The sequence below is a fragment of the Rhinopithecus bieti genome, unplaced genomic scaffold (genome assembly GCF_001698545.2).
Source record: "Rhinopithecus bieti isolate Rb0 unplaced genomic scaffold, ASM169854v2 scaffold_4658, whole genome shotgun sequence".
Classification (NCBI taxonomy): domain Eukaryota; kingdom Metazoa; phylum Chordata; class Mammalia; order Primates; family Cercopithecidae; genus Rhinopithecus; species Rhinopithecus bieti.
The window spans coordinates 461,839-469,887 of NW_016804523.1; the positions used below are offsets into that span (position 1 = coordinate 461,839).

At 38.4% G+C, this 8,049-nt stretch overlaps 1 long non-coding RNA gene across 1 annotated transcript in view; it reads right to left on the reverse strand.

Moving 5' to 3' along the window:
* The window catches only part of LOC108527557 (uncharacterized), a 21,060-nt gene extending 13,364 nt beyond the window's left edge, over positions 1–7,696 (reverse strand). The window contains exon 1 of the long non-coding RNA XR_001884845.1: positions 7,321–7,696. This is a non-coding gene — a long non-coding RNA (uncharacterized LOC108527557). The remainder of the gene's footprint in view (positions 1–7,320) is intronic.
* Positions 7,697–8,049: the final 353 nt, after the last annotated feature.

Genomic DNA, 8,049 nt, shown 5'->3' on the forward strand with positions numbered 1-8,049 from the left:
ATCTATAATATAATTATATAGATAATTTAACATAATATAATTATCTATATACAGACCGATATAACAGATATCTATCTTTATAAGTAGATATATTTATATCTACATATGTTATACACATATGATGAGATTAACCCAACACAAAAAATGGAAAAATTATGAGGAGGTGGACAAAACCACAATTATTGGGTGGAAATTGTGCTCTGAGTGCTTCAAGGTAACTGGTTTTGAAAAACAGTCATTTTTTTAAAGAAAAATAATTTTATAGATGTCGACACAGCTGGCTAGATTATTGAGATTTTGAAATGATCCTCTTTAAAGTCAATTTGGAGACTTGTCCTATATTTAACAGCACAGTAGCAATAAATGTGACATTTTATAATTATAAAAAAAATGCCAGGGCCAAGTGCAATGGCTCACACTTGTAATCCCAGCCCTTTGGGAGGCTGAGGCAGGCAGATCACTTGAGCTCAGGAGTTCAAGATTAGCTTGGGCAACACGGTGAAACCTTGTCTCTACAAAATAAAAAAATACAAAAATTAGCAGGGTATGGTGGTGCACACCTGTAATGCCAGCTACTGGGGCTGAGGCAGGAAGATAGCTTGAACCTGGGAGGGCGAGACCGCGGTGAGCCGAGATCACGCCACTACACTCCAGGCTGGGTAACAATGTGAGACTCTGTCTCAAAAAATAATAATAATAATAAAAGCCAGAATATAATTGATCTACTTCCTTTTTTATTATTTTTTTATTGTGTTCAAATATACAGAATGTAAAATTTACTGTCTTAGCCATTTTTCAAGTGTACGGTTCAGGGACATTAAGTTCATTCACATTGTTTTGCAATCATCACCACTGTCGATCCACAGAACGCTTTTTCTCTGGACAAAACTGAAATCCTGTACCCATCAAACAACAATGCCCCATGCTCCCCTTCCCCAGTCTCTAGCAACCACTATTCTACTTTCTCTCTCTATGAATTTGACAACTCTGTGTACCTCATATAACTGCAACTATATGGAAGTATTTGTCTTTTTGTGACTGGCTTATTTTATGTAACATAAAGTCTTCCTCTGGGCACGGTGGCTCACACCTGTAATCCCAGCACTTTGAGAGTCTGAGGTTGGCAGATCATAAGGTCAGGAGATCAAGACCATCCTGGCTAACATGGTGAAAACCCGTCCCCATCTCTACTAAAAATAAAAATAAAATAAAATAAAATAAAACAAACGTTAGCTGGGTGTGGTGGTGCATACCTGTAGTTCCAGCTACTTAGGAGGCTGAGGCAGGAGAATCTCTTGAAACCGGGAGGCCGAGGGTTGCAATGAGCCAACATCGCACCACTGCATTCCAGCCTGGGTGACATAGTGAGACTCCATCTCAAAAAAAAAAAAAAAGTCTTCAAGATTTATCCATGTTGTGGCATGTGTAAGAATTTCCTTCTTTAATGCTGAATAATATTTCATTGAATGAATATACTACATTTTGTTCATACATTCCTTCATCAATTGACACTTTAATTTCTTCTGCCTTTTGGTGTTGTAATGTTGCTATCAACTTTGGTGTACAATATGTACACCAAATACACTACTGAATCACATACACTACTTTTTAATTTTTGTGGAACTGGCATGCTCTTTTCCACAGTGGCTGCACCATTTTACGTACACAAGAGTTCCAATTTCTCCCATTCTCAACAAAACTTATTTTCTGCTGCTGTTTAAAAGTAGTAATCACTCTAATGGGTATAAGGTAATATCTCACTGTGGTTTTTATTGAGCATCTTTTCACGTTACATTGGCCTTTTGTATATCTCCTTTGAAGACATATCTATTGAAATCCTTTGCCCATTTTTTAATCAAGTTTTTATTTTTGTTGTTGTTGAGTTGTAGGAGTTCTTTATATATTTTGGATATTAATCCCTTGTTAGACACATGATTTGCAAATCTTTTCTCCCATAATGTGAGTTGCCTTTTTACTCTGTTACTTGTGTCCTTTGATAAAAGTTTTAATTTTGAAAAAAAATTCACTTTTCCCTGTGTTTTTGGTGTCATACCCAAGAAATGAGTGACACATAGTTCATTTACCTTTAGCAAATTCTTTCTGATAAGTCAAAAAAGATGATTTACAATGCAAAACAATTAGATTGTCTGGCTTTTCACATTCAAAACACAGGATATTAAAAATAAACAAAATCGAAGATGGCAAACTCTGGGACTTTATTGAAACTTTAACTTTTGAAAAAGCATTACTTTTTTTTTGTTTAGTTAATTACTTTACCTGAGGTTTCTAGTTCATGTTTAGTTCATGGATGCTTTCAAATGGAAATAAAATGAGAACTCTTTTGAAGTCTACATCTATATGTTATGTGTCTTTGTTTTGCCAAACCCCTTAGTAGAGTTAATAGCAAAGAATAGCTACTCAATATACCCTTAAAATAATATTAACCCAGGTGGTACTCTTTGATAGTATTTACACCATATATTCATTTTATAGTTGGACAAACTGATATCTTGGGAGGCAAAATAATCCAAGTGATTAATACTGAATATAAAACAGATACCTTGCTTGTACATAGAACAAAAATGCTTGGGTTTAGATGTTTAGATGGCCTGTCTGAACACACAGGACAATGGATACTTGTGGGATGTAGGTATGCATATCATGTTGCACTTTAATTGTGAGCAGGTGGTGCAAGGGGGACATGAAGATAAATGTTGGGCCCCCAAGAAAATTTATTCTAAGAGTTTACCCTTAGTCCTATAAGTACTCCTGAAAACTCTCACCTTGCCCCTGAGGCTTCCCACAACTCATGCATTTCCCAGGTATTAGCAAAGTATAGTGACAGATGCTGAGAAACCATCTGTGTAAATTGCCATCTTGGCCGACCAGGTGTCTTTTCTTCCCCCCTCTCCCGGCTCCGAGATGAAGTCTTGCTCTGTTGCCCAGGCTGGAGTGCAGTGGTGCAATTTCGGCTCACCGCAACCTCCCCCTCCCAGGTTCAAGCAATTCTCCTGCCTCAGCCTCCTGAGTAGATGGGATTACAGGTGCACACCACCATGCCCAGCTAATTTTTGTATTTTTAGTAGAGACAGGGTTTCACCATGCTGACCAGGATGGTCCTGAATTCCTAACTTTGTGATCTGCCCACCTCAGCCTCCCAAAGTGCTGGGATTATAGGTGTGAGCCACCATGCCCGGCCGGCATCTGACTTTTAAACTCATTTTGGTTGATAACATTTGTAGTAGTTTAGGCCTTAAGGGGACTTCCAAGGCATTAGTTTCATATGCCCTTCTTTTCAGATGGAGAAAAGAGGCCAAAGGAGGCAGTCACTTGATACAAATACACGGCCAATAAGTGGTGTGGTCCAGATCCTAAAGGGACTCCCAGATCCAAATGCTTTTACTGTTATTCCTCTGTATTCACAGGGGATTGGCTCCAGGATCCCCAGTGTTGCCAAAATCTAAGGATACTTTAGTTCTTTATATAAAATGGCATAGTATTTGCATTTAATCTGTGCACATCCTCCTGTATACTTTAAGTAATCTCTAGATTACTTATAATAGCTAATACAGTGTAAATGTATGTAAGTAGTTGTTACACTATATTTTAAAATTTGTGTTATTTTGTATTGTTCTTTTAAAATTTTTTTGAATATTTTTTCATACATGGTTGGTTGAATTAACAAATGTGGAATCCATACACAGAGACAGCCAACTGTATATTGTTAGAAATATCACCAGAGGCAGAAACAAAAAAGAGACTATAGATATGCATTCCAGGAACTGACTCTCTCCTTGCCTTCTAGAAGCTTGCTCACCCTCAGCCTTCCACAAAGCCAGAAAATCTTTAGCTTCTAACACTCTGACTCCCCCAAACCTACTAATAAAGCCATGAGGATCCTGAACATGGGGACTTCCTTACTCCAGCCCCAGGGCCTCTTTAACTGAATCCACTGCCACCAGAAATGTGATGGCTGGACTCTTTCCCAATTTTCTCCACTCTCAGCTATCTTTGATGAAGGGGGCTTCATTCTGTAAAGATTAGCATAGCTTGCTACTGGAGGTATTCCTGTTGTCGTATTCACAAAAAAATTGTTATGGCAAGATTGACAATTTTCTAAAATGCTCAAATTTATCTGACCTTACAAATAACATCCACTGGAAAATTATCAGACATCTGTGAGAGTCATTTTGGGTTGAATTAAATTTTTGATGTGCTGTGAAATTGGGTCAGTGCATTAGAATTACATTTTAATAGTTATGAATACACTCATAAAATGTTATTCTTCCGTGCAAATTGGCAACACTCCCAGACTTGAGGAAGTTTTGAAGAGATGAATTTCAAAATTCCTGATTAGCAAATATGTGCAAGAAATCAGAAAAGACACATCAAGAATTTTCTAATAATGTACACAATAAATTCTAGATTTATCTTCCTATTACGATCTTAAATGGGGTATTTGCACTGAAAAAGGCAACATTATTCAACGCTTTGTGTAGAAAGCAGGAAATTTATAAAAGGAGAAGCTAATCTTTCTTCTTAGAGTTTGTGGTTCCTGTGAAGTCATTGTACTTAGTCAACTGTTTTCTGGATTGCTTAACAGAGTAAAAATAGGACAAAGCAATGAAAGTTGTAGAGACTCAGATTTCCACTGTATGTTATAAAGAACTTCTTAACAACACACTGCCTTGTGAGGGAAAAAATTGCAGCTCATGCAGAATGGCTAAGCAGAAGGTGGACAACTATCTTTCAGGGATATTATAGAGGAGGAGTTTCCAATCTTTTGGCTTCCCTGGGCCACATTGGAAAAATAAGAATTGTCTTGGGCCACACATAAAATACATTAACACTAATGCTAGCACATAAAATACACTAAGGCTAGCACATAAAATACACTAACACTAACGCTAGCTGATGAGCAAAAATTGCAAAAAAAATTTCACAATGTTTTAAGAAAGTTTATGAATTTATGTTGGCCCACATTCAAAGTTGTCCTGGGCCGCAGGCAGCCCACAGACTGTGAGTTGGACAAGTGTCTCATAGAAGATACTTCATAATATTGGATGAGAAGTGGACTCAATGACTCTCAAGACCCTTTTGAATTTTAAGAGTGGGCTGGTGTAGTCTAAAAAATAGAGCCAAAAGGTTCCTGGGTTGCCTGGTGGAATCACTGATAAGTAATAAGTCTCAGAAATGAATTTTCACCTAACCGAATTTATAAGTTAGTAGTACTAAACTTACCTTTCTGGAACCCACATAGAAACTAAGGGACAGACAGCTTTGGATGCAAAAATAACTCAAGTGGAGGTGGAGGAACCTGGCAGGTTACACAAACTTAAACACCTTGTGGGGCCAGCAGGTCCTCTTAAGCCAGGTATAAGACAGGAGTGCAGTGGATGTTGAGGACCAGCTTCAGAACACATTCAAAACGTAAAGCATTTTTGATTTCCTTTCTTATCAAATCATTGCCATCAACCCTAATCCCTTACATTAGGAACACATAAGAGATAAGCAAGAGAACTCTGGAGCAAATGGCCAAGACCACACAAGAAATCTTTGTTGGGGTCCAACGATGGCCCATGCCCAGTGAATGTTAGCACAGTAGAGTGTAGAGTTTTCTTCAGTTTCTAAAAGCTTACACAAGGCAAAGGTGAATGTTCACCTCGGTACCCTTCAATTTCATCACATCCTGCATTCACATCATGTCTCTTTTCCACACTCCTCTTCCTTACCCCTGCCCCTGAGTTCTTCCCAGTGATACCTGACTTCACCAGTGCCTCACATGCAGGACCTATTCTTCTGCCTCCTCTGAATCAACATTTACCTAAGTTATTACTCATCCCTCTAGACCCTCTACATATGTTATGGAGTAAAATAATGGCAAGATTTAAAGACAAACAGAAACATACTCTGGGCGCCTCTTCCAAGATATTTGCATAGTAGTCAAGTTTTCTTATAACTGAAAAACCATTTCATTAAATACTGCTTCCATAATTGTAAATTCCATGCAGGTAATCAGCAGTTAAGGGCAATTTTTTTTTTTTTTTTTGAGACGGAGTCTTGCTCTGTCGCCCAGGCTGGAGTGCAGTGGCGCGATCTCCCAGGTTCATGCCATTCTCCTGCCTCAGCCTCCTGAGTAGCTGGGACTACAGGCCCCCGCCACCACACTTGGCTAATTTTTTTGTATGTTTAGTAGAGATGGGGTTTCACCGTGTTAGCCAGGATGATCTCGATCTCCTGACCTCGTGATCTGTCCTCCTTGGCCTCCCAAAGTGCTGGGATTACAGGTATGAGCCACTGCACCTGGCCAGGGCAATTGTTTAAGGTATTCTTCGGTTGTGCATCCCCCATCCCACCAGGTAGGTCAGCCCCTCTACTTCTGTGCATAAACCTGGAAATGATGCAATGAAGATGATTTTAAAATCCCTTACTACAATCTGTACTCATTCGACAAAATTTAAGCAGTTTCTTCTCTGGAGGAGCTATTGTACTCTTCAACAAGCAGCATTACTGATCTATGGATAACATTATTATACTAAAGCACTTTATTTTTTTTCTAAAAGTTTATGCATTTATGGCCTCTGAGGTTAAGCCTATTATTTTTCCTTCATTGAGTATGATTTTGCTACATTTTTTAAGGAATTCATTTAAATGTTATTTGACATTTAGACTGAAATGATTTTTCAGTTTGTTCGGAAGAAATACTTTTAATAAGTCAAGAAGTCAGAAATCTACAAGTCAGTGGAGATAAAATATGAAAACAAGGACTTGGTTTTAAGAAGTTGTAATCACAACTGCTAAAATTAAATCAACTTACTAGAACCTTCTGAAAACAAACATACGTGCAAATACTGTAAAATATATGGATTTATACCACAAAAACCCAAACACAGGGAACCTATGGTAGTCATTTTTTCTGTCAAAAACCAAGGCAAAACTGGTCTAATTTGCTTCCATTGAACCAAAGTTGTGAAATAGAACAGGGATGATCAAAGCATCCATTTTCTCAAACTTTCTCTTATACCAAACCTTTTAGCCAAACTGCTAGAGAAGATTAAAACCGAAGTTTCATCCTCTTTTTCCCTTTGTCTAATCAGTGTTTGGGAGAGAAAATAACATAGGTAGGATTCCTTGGTTTACTGGGTAATCGAGACTCTCAGCTAAAAACAAAAACTTTTGTAGTATTTGTAGAGGATGACAACTCCAGTTTTGAAATCTAGAAGGCAGTGATTAAAAGAATTTGTTTTTCTCCTCTCCTCTCAAGAATGTATCGTACTTGCATTAAGAAGGAAAATGAAGCTTGGTGTCTAAAATGCTTACCTTAAAAAGTACCTCTCAGTCAGGTGGGTGCAGTGTTCTGGGAAGTCTTCATATGCCTCCTCCACCGCAGAGAGCTCCTCACTCTTCAGAAGAGGGGACCACTCTCCTTGGGCAGGGAAGACCCTTCTCCTACAGCTGGAAAATGGACCGGAAACAGCTTGGAGCTGACTTGCTTTGCGCCACCTGCCAAAGGCTCCTCAGTAGCATTGCGAGCATCCAGCGCCCAGATTCAGGGCTGGTTGAAGTTACAGTTTTTTTCCATCTCCGCTTTGAAAATACAGAAAACGACCGAGATGAAAATACCAATGACAGCCATTAAATAAAAGATAATAAAAATGGCCAAAGCAAGCATGAGATCCACAATGAAAATAATCAGTTTTGCCAACATGTTGGCATTTCTTCTCGTTCACAGAATGTATTTCAAAAGTCCCAAAGGCACCTACCATGTGATTATGTCTTTGTAAAATGTGGGCAGGAATAAGGACATTTCTAAACATGCTGAAGAGTGTTGTAATTCTTCTAAGTATCTACCAGGAAGGCGGGTTTAATGAAAGTTTTGATTTCCCAACTGGTACAAAACAGGGGCTAAAGGTAAAATGTGGACTATTGCTTCACTGCGGGGACTCTAATGGGGAGAAGTCCAAGAATTTACTTCATCCTATAACTGTGTAATTACTGATTTTAATTTCCACAGGGTATAGACACCCTAATGTGCATTTATAGCATAAA